The sequence below is a fragment of the Pan paniscus genome, chromosome 2 (assembly GCF_029289425.2).
Source record: "Pan paniscus chromosome 2, NHGRI_mPanPan1-v2.0_pri, whole genome shotgun sequence".
In the NCBI taxonomy this organism is placed as follows: Eukaryota; Metazoa; Chordata; class Mammalia; order Primates; family Hominidae; genus Pan; species Pan paniscus.
This window is the reverse complement of record NC_085926.1, coordinates 113,233,099-113,249,946: the sequence shown is the minus strand read 5'-3', so window position 1 is coordinate 113,249,946 and position 16,848 is coordinate 113,233,099. Positions and strand designations below refer to the sequence as shown.

At 40.0% G+C, this 16,848-nt stretch overlaps 1 long non-coding RNA gene across 2 annotated transcripts in view; it reads right to left on the bottom strand.

Annotated features, from left to right (window-relative positions):
- Positions 1-4,454: 4,454 nt before the first annotated feature.
- Positions 4,455-16,848, bottom strand: part of LOC117979731 (uncharacterized) — a 117,428-nt gene continuing 105,034 nt past the window's right edge. Inside the window, exons 5-7 of one of the 2 annotated variants that reach the window (XR_010111451.1) lie at positions 16,551-16,785; positions 15,682-15,736; positions 4,455-4,998 (exon numbers count right to left, since the gene is read on the bottom strand). This is a non-coding gene — a long non-coding RNA (uncharacterized LOC117979731). The remainder of the gene's footprint in view (positions 4,999-15,681; positions 15,737-16,550; positions 16,786-16,848) is intronic. The other variant, XR_010111450.1, reaches the window with a different exon arrangement.

The following is a 16,848-nucleotide window of genomic DNA, read 5'->3' as shown; positions in this document are numbered from 1 at the left end:
AATATAATTAATTTAGCTGATTTAGCCACATGCAAATAGACCTAATAAATATCAGGGATTAGACTTATCGGCAAACGGCCCTTCTAAAAGGATCAGACATGCTTGGCCACAAGAAAGAATAAGTGAATAGAGAGGAATGCTCATCTCCTGGGCTCCAGTTCAAACATTTTGTTTTGTTATTTGTACATCACTATCAATTTTTCACAAGTTTCCTCCTCACAGCAATTTACAACTTTAGGAAGGAAATTGCTTTGTGATACACTTGACTTCCGTTACTGCTTTCAGGGAAACTAATGGAAAACAGCACACAGATGTTTATCTTCTCTTTGCCACTCCCCTACACACACACACACACACCCCTACCTATGGCTAAAGTCAGCCCTAGTCCTCTTTGGCAGAGGCCATCCTGGATAAAATCAGCTAGACCACTGGCCTTAAGAAGCAGTGACACCATCTAGGTCTAGCCTGAGCTGTGAAATCAGCTGCTTACTGAAGGTGAACAGTAATTCTCAAAGAAAAGAATTATATTTTTCTCTACAAAGTCTTCCCATCCATCTTCTTTTCTTTTTTGTTTTTTAAGAGGGTGTCTTGCTCTGTTGCTCAGGCAAGGGCGCAGTGGCACAATCTTGGCTCACTACAGCCTCAACTTCCTGTGCTCAAGTGATCTTCCGACCTCAGCCTCCCAAGTAGCTGGGAGATAGCACTGTGAGCTATCCACAAGCATGCTCTACCACACCAGGATAAATTTTTTTAAATTTTTTTTGTAGAGATGGGTCTTGCTATGTTGCCCAGCCTGGTACTGAACTCCTAGGCTCAAGTGACCCTCCCACCTTGGCCTCCGAAAGTGCTGGATTACAGGCATGAGCCACCACATCCAGCCCCTATCGTCTTTCTCATAGAACTTTCTAGTTTGTCTGGCGACTTCTTCAAAGAAGTTATGTGCTCTCTGTGGGCAGAAACAGTACCTTATGTTTGACTCCCTGCAGCAGCTAAAACAAAAAACTTGTAAATCCTAGTTAAGAAATATTTTTATATTAGAGTTCTGTAAAGACAAAAAAATTAAAAAACACAATTACTTTTGCACTAGCCTAACTCCCTGGTTGCTGCTTGGATATTGACAAGGAAAACCATTCTCCCTGGGCACAGTAGGTGCAGTTTTCTTTGCAAACTTCCCTGATTATAGATTACATTTTGGGTATGCATTGAATCAAGATTTCATTAGTGATTTTTATCTTATGTATTGGGCCTTGTTTAGGCCAAAAAGTATGGATGGCTCAACTCCATCCTAATTAATCAAACAGTGAGAAGATGAAGCAGAGAAAGATCTAGAAACATGGACAGAAACCACTATTTTGAGATCTTAAGATTATCCTTATGATTTACACAGTCTGAATATTATAATCCTATATTCCAATTGACCTTCTTACTACTAAAGATCTACCCCAAACATGGTGGTTTCTCTGACCCTCTGCTCTGGTGAGAAGTAGTTATTTGCAGCATTTTAAGTAGAATTTAAAAACTGTATTAATTAAGGTTCTTTGGTTGCTAGCAACAGAAGCAAGCCTACTTAATTTGAGCAAGAATTGTATTATTAGGAAGCTATGGGACAATGTACATGATCATAAAGAAGACTGAAGAAACCATCAAGAGCCAGGTACCTTCCAAAGTCTCAGCAGTATCTCCGTGGACATCCTCTCCTAGAATGATTGGACTCTGCCTTTTGTTTTGTTTTCTAGGAGAGCGATTAGCTAAGTTTAGGGCACATGCTCATTGCTTGCCTGTAATGGAGCTGTAAGAAAGAGAATCTGACAGAAAGAACCTCAGGGAAGCCCATACTTCCAAAGAGACGAGACAGGTACCTGAATTTGCCAATACCAACACTGTACTCAATGCAAGGAGAAGATCCACTCCCTCCTACCCCCAAAATAGCAAAAAGCTTCAAGAAATTTGGAAAAGGATATTGAGTGCCTACAAAAAATAAATATTTACTACCACCATCATTCTCTTTTACCTTCTGCTATAGAGGCATTATTGATTTAGTCTCTCCAAGTCTGTTAGCCCTTAATTTTAAAAGTGGGGAAATTATGTGTGTCTGTTGTTTAGAACCTTGCTAATAAACTTATCCCATCAGTTAGCCTAATTTTCCCAGGATATTGCACTCATAAAGGTTTCTAAAATAAAATTTCTGCCTCTTCTTCTCTGTCTCTATTTAGCACAGCATGTAATCCAGGTGCTCAGTTTAGCAACATTTTGCAACATTGATACTATCCCCATCTGATTTGCTGAGAAGATGAATATAAACAAAATGACACTGGTGGCTTTTCTTATTTTCCCAGCTTAACAAAGGAAGAAGGATTCTGTAAAATTAACATACAGTTGGATTGGAATAAGCAGCTAAAGCAACTGGCTGTGCAAGGTTTATAATGTCTGAACTCCCACCAAGCTGCTATCATCTCTCCATATGTCTCCTGGTCATTGGGAGCCAAGTTTAGGATTTATAAAAAATCAGGGCAATGCCTTTTCTGGTCATGGTACCTGTAAGTGAGCAAATGATTAAGATGACCTACTACTTACTAAATCAGCATGTTTAGTAGCTGTCATCCAAAAGCATGCCAGAGAGCCAAGACAGTATTTGCGTTCATACAAGGCCTTAAAAGAAAGATTCTGCATGTCCATATTCTGCTATTCCTCTCCAATATTTACACATTATACTATGACAACATAATGTATATTTACTCTGATTACTAGGTCATTTTCACTTCCCAGCTATTTGGCTGATAATTGCTATTCACTGTGTTCCTAAATGCTAAATGACGAACACGCCGGTGCTGATGGAAGTTGTATGTGCCATTTTAGAGCCGCGCCAGGAAGAGAAGCTGGGCATAGGGTGCCAACTGCAAAGCCTTACATTTTACTGACCAAAGCATAGGCCCTCATTTATCCATTCAACATTTCCGAAGTTGTAGCTGCAGTTATATATTTAAATCATTGAAATAATAATTTTGTGATTTATTATGCTGTTGGTTAGCCAACAAAGTTCAAAAGATACCGAATTATCTATGTTTTCATTGCTTCCCTACAATGAATATGCAATCCTGATCATTGCCCACTCCTTTTTCTTGGTTGTAAATTTATAGGCCAAAAATTTGGTTATCATTCATGTTGGTTTTAAATTACTTCAGATGTCTGTACCAGCTATAGGAACACACTGCTACCCGTTAAGATATGGCATTTCCTGCCTAGTAAAAACCCTTTGAAAAACTATGCCTCCTAAACTCCAATTTTAGATGCATCCTATCTGCAACTTTCCAGGCCTAAGCAAAAAAAAAAAAAAAAAAAGGAGGGAGATAAAAGCTGAGGATATCATGCTTGGCTTTGTTTCCTGAGGTTTGAGGTGAAGATCAGTAAGAGCGCTGGCATTACCTAATGAGTTTCATCCGTTCTGGTTTCAGGAGAATATAAGTTCAGACGCAGATTTGCAGAGTCATGTGGAATAAAGAAGTCAGAGACTAAGGAGTTGAAGCAGAGAGATGAAATCAGGTTCCTCTGTTACTAAAGCTCTATGCTCACTTGTTTTGCTGTAGCCTTACTTTCCATTCACAGTGTTTTACCGACAAGAGGACCAGCACATAAAGGCAGGCAGGAGAGAGGGGACCACAGCCAGGCTTGATGTTCTGAAAGTTTGCTCAAGGTAGCCTACAGAATGAATAATTAGACCCAGTGCTTGTCCCAGGGGTTTACAATTTAAATTAGGCAATCATTGCTGGGAGTTAATTACAGGTGTCTCATCAAAACCTACAGTGAAGTTTGGGAGTTTCTGATTATGGCTATAGAGATACCTTGGAAGCAAGGAAAATATAAAATGTTTTAAAGACACAGAAGAAATGAGAGACAGTAAACAATTGTTTTAAAAGAGTGACGAATTCAAGAATAAGTATTATGTTATCCATATATTTTGAAAAGTTAAAAAACAAGGAATGCCACTACTAGTGACAACAACAACAAAAGCTATTGTACAGCACTATCTTTTACAACTTCCTCATTTTGCCCATGCTTTCCACTTTCGAGTTAATTCTTTCAACAGGATTGTCTTATTTTGACATACAGATTATAATTACAAGATAGCATCCACCACCATTCACTCTGTTTTGGACTCCAAATATTTCTGGTGGGTTTGAGTTTAACCCTTTGTTCACCTTTGTTGTTATTGGTCTGTCAGTTTAAAACGTCATGGAAAGATAACTGGCCTTTAGTAAGAACATATGATTTCCATTCTTTTCTTACAAACTAAGCAAGACATTAACCCCCTCGGGCCTTAGCATCTTCATTTGTAGGGCAACATCCACCATATCTAGTTTAGGATTATTTCAGGAATCAAAAGAGACGAAAATAAAATATACTTTTGCAAAGCATAGGCTCAATGGGAGTTGATACTTTTTAATATATTTTTCTGATTTTAGACAATTTGGACTGACAGCTGTAACTCATGGCTAAAAAGCCCAATTCCTCCTTTCTGTGTAGCTGTTTACTTGAGACAACTTCCCTCCACTAAGGTGCCAGCACCTCCCACATTCCTCTCTTGATTTCTGATTCCCTAAATCTAGAAAATACATGGGAAATGGCTGAGTATATTCCCAGCATATACTGCTACCAAGATTCTTTCTTCCTTCCTTTAAGGATTACATCTTCCAAGATGGAATGTGCCACATTAGTCTACATACACAAATACTTCCTATTCTGATGTTTCATTGATTTCTGGATGCTATCTCAGAATGGCTGTGGAAGGACTGCTGGGAAATTGTGATGTCAATCAAAACACCACAAAAAGCAGCATGCCATCATGGATACAATACCTTCGATGTATGACAGGCACAGATTCTGGTAATTGATGGGTATTTTACTTCGGGACTTCTCTTGTCTGGTTCAGCCATCATATTGGTTGGTTGGTTGGTTGGTTGGTTGGTTTTTCTCAATCTGGTTCCATCTGCATTATAAGTCCTAGATAGTATTCCCAGACATAAGCATTAAAAAGTTTATTAGTCTCAGTGTGTGTTTGAGCTGTCTTCATCCTTTCCTGTGCACTCAGTATTTTATCATCAAATTAGGAGATGTGATATTTTAATTAACAAGCAAAAGTCTTGCATATTGACCAAGAAGGGTATTTTATCCATTGATTTTCATCCTAACATAATTGGATCTGTAATGCCACAGCCTCTTTGTCCATGAACATCCTACATGATACCTGGACAGTATAGCTAAAGACACTCTTGGAGTGGTAGATAAAAGAGTAGAGCAAACATGGGATTCTTAGCAACTGCCCAAAAACCCCTAATGCAGCACCCTGTGCTAAACTCCTGGCTCATATTCTAGAATGAGCCAGTCAGAGTGCCCTCTGACTGTAATACCTGTCTCTGTTTTCCACATGTATCTCATCTACCAGATTTTCTGGTCTGAAAGAGGAATTTTAGAATAATAAAAGCAGTGAATGGTGAAAGGTCTGATAATTATGCAGAAGACAGGATGGATGGTGGCAGAGAGCCAGCACAGGATGAGCCCTTGTGAGCACTTCTATCTTTCCTTGAGTAGCGGAAAGAGTTCAATCGCATTCATCAAAGATTGAAGTGCTTTGAGCTGCCCCTGCAGAGCACTTGGAAAGAGTCGTTGCCTTCTTCTCTCTCATCTAGAAACAGATTAAGTTTTTCCATCTTTTCCATCCATCTATTAATCGTCTACATCTGGTACAGTTATTACAACTTTTCACCAGTGCTTCCTCTTTAAAAAGCATTGGTCATTCTGAGACAACCATTTTTCTTTCTCTGAGGAAGCTTTGGGACGCTTTAGGGTGAGAAAGAGGAGAGGATAGAGTCCATCTGTGAAAAATGTGAAGATAAAGTTTTGTTTTCAGAATCCCTGGTTTCCTGTTCATATATCTGTATAAATGGTTCTGAAAATTAAATAGAATGAGTTGTGGGAGCAAACCTGAGTCATTCAACCCTGAGAGAAAGTGTGAGTCTGGATCAAGTTCAACTCAATTCAACAAGTATTGATTGACTGTCCATGATGTGCTATCACAGGGTTAGCAGGCTGAAAAGCAGAAACCCTACAGAGAGGAAACTGATTAAGGCTCTTTTGTCTGTTGTACTTGGTGTTATCTGTTATACCTGAATCTTGACTAACAACTTAACTCATATATTAGAGGAAGTTTTTTGTGAGTTTCACTTTACAGTATCCATTCCTCCTATCCTTTCTAATAGGATACTGCTTTTCCTCAAGAAACATCCCCTCACTTTCCTTCCATGACATCCAGATAAAATGGATTCCATCTCCAGTAACAAAGGAGGGTGTGTACCCAGGCTAAGGTGATCAATGTAACATCCTCCTCTGGGTACAATGAATGGTTCCAGGAAGAGCACATAATGATATTAGAGCTGATCTAAGCTAATCCTGAGAATATATTCCAGAGTCTCCACAAGAGAGACATGCACTCTATGCTAGAGTTTCTGAAAGCATAGATTAAGGGCCTGAAGCTGCTGGCAACCATGTTGCCACTAAAAGAAAGAGCCTCCCTGAGAAAAGACTTAATGCAGAGACAAGCAAAGCCAAGTACTAAAAGACAAAATTGTAAAGACAGTTTTAGCCCCAACTTTTCTTTCTTTCTTTTTTTTTGGAAAGCAGAAAGAGGCTTTTAAAATTTATTTATTTATTTATTTATTTAATGTTACTTTAAGTTCCGGGATACATATGCAGAATGTGCAAGTTGGTTACATAGGTATTTGTGTGCCATGGTGTTTTGTTGCATCTATTGACCCATCCTCTAAGTTCCCTCCGCTCACCAGCCCACCTCCAGCAGGCCCTGGAGTGTGTTACTCCCCTCCCTGAGTCCATGTGTTCTCATTGTTGAACTCCCAATTATGAGTGAGAACATGCAGTATTTGGTTTTCTGTTCCTGTGTTAGTTTGTTGAGGATGATGGCTTCCAGCTTCATCTATGTCCCTGGAAAGGACATGATCTCATTCCTTTTTATGGCTGTGTAGCATTCCATGGTACCTATGTACCACATTTTCTTTATCCAGTCCATCATTGATGGGCATTTGGGTTGGTTTCATGACTTTGCTATTATAAATAGTGCTGCAATAAACATATGTATGCATGTGTCTTTATAATAGAATGATTTATATTCATTTGGGTATATACCCAGTAATGGAATTGCTGGGTCAAATGGTATTTCTTGTTCTAGATCCTTGAGGAATTGCCATACTGTCTTCCACAATGGTTGAATTAATTTACATTCCCACCAACAGTGTAAAAGCATTCATATTTCTCCACAGCCTTGCTAGCATCTATTGTTTCTTAACTTTTTAATAATTGCCATTCTGACTGGCATGAGATGGTATCTCATTGTGGTTTTGATTTGCATTTCTCTAATGATCAGTGATGTTGAGCTTTTTTTCATGTTTGTTGGCCACGTGTATGTTTTCTTTTGAGAAGTGTCTGTTCATATCCTTCACCCACTTTTTGATGGGGTTGTTTGTTTTTTTTCTTGTAAATTTGTTTAAGGTCCTTGTAAATTCTGGATATCAGACCTTTGTCAGATGGGTAGATTGCAAAAAGTTCCTCCCATCCTGTAGGTTGCCTGTTCACTCTGATGATAGTTTCTTTTGCTGTGCAGAAGCTCTTTAGTTTAATTAGATCCCATTTCTCAATTTTGTCTATTGTTGCAATTACTTTTGGCATTTTCTTCACGAAGTCTTTGCCCATGCCTATGTCTAGAATGGTATTGCCTAGGTTTTCTTCTAGGGGTTTTATGGTTTTAGGTTTTACATTTAAGTTTTTATTCCATCTTGAGTTATTTTTGCATAAGATGTAAGGAAAGGGTCCAGTTTCAGTTTTCTGCATGTTGCTAGTCAGTTTTCCCAGCACCATTTGTTAAATAGGAGATCCATTCCCCATTGCTTGTTTTTGTGAGGTCTGTCAAATATCAGATGGTTGTGGATGTGTGGTGTTATTTCTGAGATCTCTGTTCTGTTCCATTGGTCTATATGTCTGTTTTGGTACCAGTAACATGCTGCTTTTGGTACTGTAGCCTTGTAGTATAGTTTGAAGTCAGGTAGCATGATGCCTCCAGTTTTGTTCTTTTTGCTTAGGATTGTCTCGGCTATATACAGGGTCTTCTTTTATTCTATATGAAATTTAAAGTAGTTTTTTTCTAATTCTGTGAAGAACATCAGTGGTAACTTGATGGGAATAGCATTGAATGTATAAATTACTTTGGGCAGTATGGCCATTTTCACTATATTGATTCTTCGTACCCATGAGGATAGAATGTTTTTCCATTTGTTTGTGTCCTCTCTTATTTCCTTGAGCAGTGATTTGTAATTCTCCTTGAAGAGGTCCTTCACATCCCTTGTTAGCTGTATTTCTAGGTATTTTATTCTCTTTGTAGCAATTGTGAATGGGAGTTCATTCACGATTTGGCTCTCTGCTTGTCTATTGTTGGTGTAAAGGAATGCTTGTGATTTTTGCACATATTTGGTTTTGTATCCTGAGACTTTGCTGAAGTTGCTTATCAGCTTAAGATGTTTTGGGGCTGAGATGATGGAATTTTCTAAATATAGAATCATGTCGTCGGCAAACAGAGACAATTTAACTTCCTCTTTCCCTATTTGAATACCCTTTATTTCTTTTTCAGGCCTGATTGCCTTGGCCAGAACTTCCAATACTATGTTAAATAGGAGTGGTGAAAGGGCATTCTTGTCTTGTACTGGTTTCCTAAGGGAATGCTTCTGGCTTTTGCCCATTCAATATGATATTGGCTATGGGTTTGTCATAAATAGCTCCTACTATTTTGAGATATGTTCCATCAATACCTAGTTTATTGAAAGGGTTTATTTTTTGTTTGTTTTTTGAGATGGAGTATGATTCTGTGGCCCAGGCTGGAGTACAGTGGTGCAATCTCAGCTCACTGCAGCCTCCACCTCCTGGGTTCAAGGAATTCTCCTGCCTCAGCTCCAGAGTAGCTGGGGTTACAGGCATGTACCATCACGCCCAGCTAATTTTTGTATTTTTAGTAGAGGCAATGTTTCACCACATTGACCAGGCTGGTGTCAAAATCCTGACCTCAAGTGATCCACCAGCCTTGGCCTCCCAAACTGCTGGAATTACAGGTGTGAGCCACCACGCCTGCCCAGTTGAGGGTTTTTAACATGAAGGGATGTTACATTTTATCAAAGGCCTTTTCTGCATCTATTGAGATAATCATGTGGTTTTTGTCTTTGGTTCTGTTTATGTGATGGATTACATTTATTGATTTGCAAATGTTGAACCAGCCTTGCATCACCAGGATGAAGCTGACTCGATCGCGCTGGGTAAGTTTTTTGATGTGCTGCTGGATTCGGTTTGCCAGTATTTTATTGAGGATTTTCCCATTGATGTTCATCAGGGATATTGGTCTGAATATTTCTTTTTTTGTTATGTCTCTGCCTGGTTTTGGTATCAGGATAATGCCGGCCTCATAAAATGAGCTAGAGAGGAGACCCTCCTTTTCATTTGTTTGGAATAGTTTCAGAGGAAGGAACTCCTCTTTGTACTTCTGTAGAATTTGGCTGTGGATCCGTCTGGTCCTGGGGTTTTTTTGGTTGGTAGGTTATTAATTACTGCCTCAATTTCAGAACTTGTTATTGGTCTATTCAGGGATTCAACTTCTTCCAGGTTTAGTCTTGGGAGGATGAATGTGTCCAGGAATTTATCCACTTCTTCTAGATTTTCTAGTTTATTTGCATAAAGGTATTTATGGAATTCTCTGATGGTAGTTTATATTTCATTGGGGTCAGTGGTGATATCCCATTTATCATTTTTTATTGCATCTATTTGAGTCTTCTCTCTTTTCTCCTTTATTAGTCTAGCTAGTAGTCTATGTATTTTGTTAAGTTTTTGAAAAAAAACAGCTCTTGGATTCACTGATTTTTTTTGGAGGGGTTTTCGTGTCTCTACCTCCTTCAATTCTGCTCTGATCTTAGTTATTTCTTGCCTTCTGCTAGTTTTTGGATTAGTTTGCTCTTGCCTCTCTAGCTCTTTTAATTGTGATGTTAGGGTGTCAATTTGAGATCTTTCTAGCTTTCTGGTGTGGGCTTTTAGTGCTATAAATTTCCCTCTTAACATTGCTTTAGCTGTGTCCCAGAGATTCTGGTACATTGTGTCTTTGTCCTCACTGGTTTCAAAGAACTTCTTGATTTCTGCCTTAATGTCATTATTTACCTCGGAGTCATTCAGGAGCAGGTTGTTCAATTTTCATGTAATTGTGTGGTTTTGAGTGAGTTTCTTAATCCTGAGTTCTAATTTGATTGCACTGTAGTCTAAGAGATTGTTATGATTTCAGTTTTTTTGCATTTGCTGAGGAGTGTTTTACTTCCAATTATGTGGTCAATTTTAGAATAAATGCCATGTGGCACTGAGAAGAATGTATATTCTGTTGATTTGGGGTGGAGAGTTCTGTAGATGTCCATTATGTCCATTTGATCCAGAGCTGAGTTCAAGTCCTGAATATCCTTGTTAATTTTCTGTCTTGTTGATTTGTCTAATATTGACAGTGGGGTGTTAAAGTCTCCCTGTAGGTCTCTAAGAACTTGTTTTATGAATCTGGGTGCTCCTGTATTGGGTGCATATATATTTAGAATAGTTAGTTCTTTTTGTTGCATTGATGCCTTTACCATTATGTAATGCCCTTCTTCATCTTTATGATCTCCGTTGGTTTTAAGTCTGTTTTGTCAGAGACTAGGATTGCAACTCTTGCTTTTTTTTTTCTTTCCATTTGCTTGGTAAATATTTTATTTTGAGCCTATGTGTGTCTTTGCAGGTGATATGGGTCTCCTGAATACAGTCCACTGATGGGTCTTGACTCTGCCCAATTTGCCAGTCTGTGTCTTTTAATTGAGACATTTAGTTCATTTACATTTAAGGTTAGTATTGTTATGTGTGACTTTGATCCTGTCATCATGATGGTAGCTGGTTATTTTGCATACTAGTTGATGCAGTTTCTTCATAGTGTCATTTGGTCTTTATATTTTGGTGCATTTTCGCAATGGCTGGTACCGGTATTTTTGTTTTGTTTTTCTATATTTAGTGCTTCTTTCAGGAGCTCTTACAAGGCAGGCCTGGTGATAACAAAATCCCTCAGCATTTGCTTGTCTGGAAATAATTTTATTTCTCATTTGCTAATGAAGCTTAGTTTAGCTGGATATGAAATCCTGGGTTGAAAATTCTTTTCTTTAAGAATGCTGAATATTGGCCCCCAATCTCTTCTGGCTTGTAGATTTTCTGCTGAGAGGTCCTCTGTTAGTCTGATGGGCTTCCCTTTGTAGGTGACCTGGCGTTTCTCTCTGGCTGCCCTTAACATTTTTTCCTTCATTTGGACCTTGGAGAATCTGATGATTACATGTCTTGGGGTCGATCTTCTTGTGGAGTATCTTAGTGGTGTTCTCTGTATTGGTGTTCTCTGTATTTCCTGAATTTGCACGTTGGCCTGTCTTGATAGGTTGGGGAAGTTCTCTTGGATAATATCCTGAAGTGTGGTTTTCAGCTTGTTTCTATTCTCCCTGTCTCCCTCAGTTACTCCAGTCAATCATAGGTTCAGTCTTTTTATGAAGCCTCCCATATTTCTTGGAGGCTTTGTTCGTTCCTTTTCATTCCTTTGTCTCTAATCTTGTCTGCATGCCTTACTTCAGCAAGGTGGTCTTCAAACTCTGATATCCTTTCTCCTGCTTGGTCTACTTGGCTGTTGATACTTGTGTATGCTTCACAAAGTTTTTGTATTGTGTTTTTCAGCTCCATCAGTTTATTTATGTTCCTCTCTAAGCTGGTTATTCCAGTTAGCAGCTTCTCTAACCTTTTATCAAGGTTCTTAGCTTCTTTGCATTGGGTTAGAACATGCTCCTTTAGCGCAGCAGAGTTTTTTATTACCCATTTTCCGAAGACTACTTCTGTCAGTTCGTCCATCTCATCCTCCGTCCAGTTCTGCACCCTTGCTGGAGAGGCCTTGCAATCATTTGGAGGAGAAGAGGCATTCTGGCCTTTTGGGTTTTCCGCATTTTTTCGTTGATTCTTTCTCATCTTTGTGAGTTTGTCTAGTTTCGATCTTTGAGGCTGCTGACCCTTGGGTGGAGTTTTTGGGAGGATTTTTTGTTGTTGATGATGCTGTTGTTGTTGTTGCTTTCTGTTTGTTTGTTTGCTTGTTTTTCTTTCAATGGTCAGGTCCCTCTTCTGCAGGGCTGTTGAGGTTTGCTGGGGGTTCACTTCAGGCCTTATTCATCTGGTTCGCTCCTGCGCCTGGAGATGTCAGTCAAGGAGGCTGGAGAACGGCAAAGATGGGTGGCGTGCTCCTTCTTCTCGGATCTCTGACCTGGAGGGGCACCAACCTGATGCCAGTATAATCGCTCCTGTATAGGGTGTCTGACAACCCCTGTGGGAGAGTCTCACCCAGTTGGGTGGCACGGGGAACAGGACCTGTTTAAGGAAGTACTTTGACTGTCCCTTGGTGGAGGGGGTGTGCTTCACTGCTACGAAACCCACTCATCTGGTCCGCCCTGATTCCTCAGAACTGCCAAAAGGAAAGGCTAAGTCTGCTTGTCTGCAGATACTATGGCTACTCCTCCCCCTAGGGGCTCTGGCCCAGGGAGATCTGTGTCCTCTCCCTGAGCCCCTGGCTGGAGTTGCTGGAGTTCCTGCAGGGAAGCCCCGCCCAGTGAGGAAGGATGTGTCAGGGTCACGCCTGAAGAGGCACTCTACCGCTCTGCCTCAGTCGGCCACAGCCAGTGTGTTGGGCTGTGGGGGACACCTCCTGGGGACCAAGCCGTCCAGCCTCCCTGGCTCCAGCAGGGGAAAAGCGCAGCCTGGAGCTATAGAGATGGATGCCGCCCCTCCCCGCCTCAAATCCCCCTGCGTGTTAGGCAGTTATGAGTCCCAGTGCTGGCTGCGGCCCCTCCCACAAGGAACTGAAAGAGCTTAGACAGCAGTCAGCTGCAGCTGTGGTGCTGGTCGACCCTCCCCCTGGGAGCTCCGCCGACTTAGGCAGATTCTAGCTGAGAGGTTGTTGAGAATCTGCACGGCTCTGGGGTTGGGACCCCAGGCCCCGGTGGCATGGGTTCGCGAGTGGGATCTTTCGCTCTGTGGGTTGCACCCTTCCGTGGAAAAAGCACGGTTTCCCCAGCTGGGTAGCACGCCTACCTTGGCTGGGGGGTGGGGACTCCTCTGCCCCGTGTGGCTCTCAGGAGGGCCGCCACACCATATTGCTCTTCCTTTCTCTCCATGGATCACGTCACCCGCCTAGTCAGTTCTGATGAGAGAACCTGGATACCTTGTTGCAGGTGAAGGATTCAGATGCTAATTATGGTTCTTTTCGATGGGCTCCACTGACCACCGCTGTTTCTAGTTGGCCACCTTGGCCCCACTACTCCAGATCCAGCTTTTCCTGAAGTCATTTCCCTTGGAATTCCCAGTTAGTTGAGCCAGTAAATTCCCCGTTTTTCTTAACCCGACTGGAATTGAATTTATTGTCACTTGCAACTCAAAGATTCCTGGAAAACTTATCCTATTTGGTGAATCATCCCAAAGGATACTAACTTTCCTTTTTAACCTTAATTAACTGACAGAAAATGTAATAATTCAGAAATCACGTTTATGACTTTTACATGTGATTTTACGAGCATATAATTTATCTCAATATGCTTTACTATTGGGAAGAAACCCACAAGTAGATAATGTGTGGATTCATTTGTTAATTTAGAGTGAAAGGAATACTATGTGTAAAACTGTTGATAACAATTCATGGGGAATAAGAATGAACATTAAGGTATGTTTATTAATTAGCACATTCGCCAATGGTTTTTTTCAACCCCTTTTACCTGACATCTCCTTAAAATACAAGCACATGTGAGTACTCACCTCTCCCCCAGGTGTACACAGTAAGGGATTAATCAGAATCCAAAAGAGATCAGTAATTCTACTCATCTGGCCTAAAAGATCCTGGGATACTATCAATCTCCTTTTGTAGTAGCATAAAGCCCACCATCTCAATAAATCTACTGTTCATTACAGAGTGTTTTCTATGTGCCAGCCACCATGCTGAGAGCTTGATATGCCAAACATTTCATCGAAACCGCACAAGACCCTATTATGAATCTTATTTATTACAGGTTAGGCAACTGAGCTTCCTGCAAATTAAGCATTTCGCTAAGGTCAGCTAGAAATGGAGACCTGGATTTTTAATCATGCCCGTATGATTTCAAAATCTGTGACCTCAGCCACTACATTATTTTTCAGTTCATCATTTTCTCACAATCCCATCCTTTGTCCACCATCATGATTACCAATTGAGCTCAACAGACTTTGGAGCCAACTAACTCAATTCAATTTCCTGAGGTTCTAGCCTGTTCTTCCCCACACTGCCCTCTTTCCTCACCTCAGCGCCAGGATTCCCCAACTCCCCAGGTCTCCAGGATTCATCTCAGGAAGGAACTACCCAGGGAGATTAAGCCTCAGTGCGGGAAAAGGAAAAGAGAGCATACAAGGAATCCTCAAGTTCTTTTCAACTGATATGTCCTAAAATACATTCTTTAAACCATCTTCCTCTTTAAACCAACTTCTCCTCCAAAACAGGTAGCAAATCTCAAGTTACTGGGACAACCTCCTCAAATGTGATATCCAATGAATTGCTAACTTCTTCAGATTCCTCCTTCAAGATTATTCCTTTCTAATTCTACTTATAATATTTATTGTATTACCTTCTCTCCTTATTGTCAGTTCTTCCTACCCTGTTTCTCTGTCTCTGATTTCTCACTTTCTGTTTCCTCTTGGAGAATAAACTAAAAGCTCCTTTCTATCACATTACTTACCAGCTCAAAAATTTTATCTGCTCCCATTATTTGCTGAGTAGGCTCAAAAATTTTAACATAGCTTCTAAGGACTTGCATGAACTGGTCTCTGCCTACATTTCCCTCCCTTTATCCTTCCACTTTCTACATGTGCTATTCTAAAGTATCCTGGTTGCTGGCCCCTGAACTCAGCTTGCTTTCTCAACTTCATGATCCTGTTCACATGTTTCCTCAGTGTGAGATGTGTTTTCACTTGTCTTTGCCCACAGTGATCCTATTTTATTCTTAGAGACCCAGATCACATTCCATTTGTTCTGAAACCCCAAGAAGAAATTGCTCCTCTTCCTCTGAAGACCTGAGGAGCTTACTGACATCACTATATCCTTGATATTTATCCTATATTGCCTTGTACTGCAGCTATGGGAGTGGGTGTTTCATTCCTTTCACCAGGTATTACATTTTAAAGAGCAGAACTTATAACTTACACATCTTTACGCCCCACCACAACACCTGGCCTAGTGCATTGGCTATAAGTGATACTGACAGATGTACTAACTGAGTAAATGAAATATATAAATAGGTAAAAATGCTATGGTAGTCAGCATCTAAGATGGCCCCAAGGATTCTAGCCTCCTGATATTCATGTTTTTGTATAGTCTCCTTCCACACTGAATAACCAATAAAATATTGCAAAAATGATAGAATGTGACTTCCAAGGTGAAGTCATTAAAGTTACTGTGGCATTCCCATCTTATGGAGTGGTTCACATGGTGGGAAACTGAGGCCTCCCACTAACAGCCAGCACCAACTTGGTTACCTGAGGGAGTCGTCGCAGAAGTGGATCCTTCAGTCTCAGGCAAATCTTCAGATGGCTGCAACAACAGGTGACATCTTTACTACAGTCTTTTGAGAGACCCTGAGCCAGAATCACTCAGCTACAAGTTGCCAGAGATAATGTATGTCTGTTATTATTTTAAGAATCTAAATTTTAGAGTAATTTGTTACACAGCAGTCAACAATTAATACAGAAGACCATTGTAATAGTTATAACCACAAGCATTAAAAAGTTCAAAAAACTTCCACTGGGTTTGAGGGAAAAAAATAAAAACAAAAATGAGACATTATAAAGAGATAAAACACTTCAAAAAATTGAATGCCTGAGTTGTGCATGTAAGGTATTTCTGTTGCTAGAAGACTATGAAAGACTGTTTTCAGTCTCCAGGTCTCTGTGCATGTTTCTGATGTGTGAGTCATAATCTCTAGGTATGTTTGTAATCGTAATGATCAAGCATACAATAAGTATTAAAAACTATCATTTCCTTAGCATTCCTATGTGCTAGAAACTGTTCTAAGACCTTTCCAACAACCCTACAATACTGGTACTCCTATTATTCCCATCTTGCGGAAAAGGTTACTGAGGCCTACAGCGATTAATTAACTTGCTCAAGGTTTCAGAAGTGGTAGTTGGTGGACTGATTTTGCATGCACACAGCCTGGATTTACAGCCCACACTCTGAATCACTATGCTACATGAAACATCAGGCTTCCTTTAAGAATTGACATTATATCCAACATTTCACAGAAATCATTTAAAGTATTAAAAATTAAGTTTATTTAAAATCAGTGAGTATAACTAATTCATAGATTGGCCCCAGCAACACTCACTTGGTTAAAAGATGTTCTTACCTTGCTTCTTTTGATAGTTAAAACCGTGAAGTAAAGCTGAAAGCTGAGAAGCTATCTTATTCTGTACACTGTCAAGAGACGCTCTTAAACTCTTGAGTATTTTTGCCTCCAGCCTAGTGGGATTTGAAACATCTTTTTGACTCAAGTTGGGTGCATCAGACAGTGATGTATGAATCCAGACTGCAATTGTTGATTTTCCAAGTATGATAAAATCCATTTCACTTTTTGTTGAAGTCTAGAAGGAACATGGCAAATAAAAAGAAAAGTATAATTTAAGAGATATTTTCATTCAGACTGT